This window comes from Gavialis gangeticus, unplaced genomic scaffold (assembly GCF_001723915.1).
Source record: "Gavialis gangeticus isolate Ggan-Ray unplaced genomic scaffold, GavGan_comp1, whole genome shotgun sequence".
In the NCBI taxonomy this organism is placed as follows: domain Eukaryota; kingdom Metazoa; phylum Chordata; order Crocodylia; family Gavialidae; genus Gavialis; species Gavialis gangeticus.
The window spans coordinates 4,305,432-4,305,860 of NW_017728973.1; positions in this window are offsets into that span (position 1 = coordinate 4,305,432).

Genomic DNA, 429 nt, shown 5'->3' on the forward strand with positions numbered 1-429 from the left:
ATGATCCACCCAGCTTAAAGTTGCCCAGGACAGAGCTAGGACACAGGAGCCTTGGATGAGGCAATGCACTCTCTGTCCCCCTCCCTTGCCCTCCTCCCACCGACCCCTGCCCGATCCCTGCAGTGCTGCAAGCCAAGGCGTAACCCTGGCACAGCTCAGCCTGTCCCAACCCCATGCTCCTGCAGGGGAGTCCCCAGCCCCCACCCTGCCCTGCAGCTCCAACTGCACTCACCCACCCAGCACGCACCACCAGCCCTTCCCCTCCCCCAGCCCAGAGAGTGACAGATTTATCTTGTCCTGCAAAGAAAAGGCTTCTGGAACCTTTTAACCAGGCAGAGGGGCCCAGGCAGAGGCAGGGGCTGGGTCTCACTGGAGTTCCCTCTGCCTGGAACTGGGCCCCCTACCCTACTCGACCCCCATCCTCCCCCC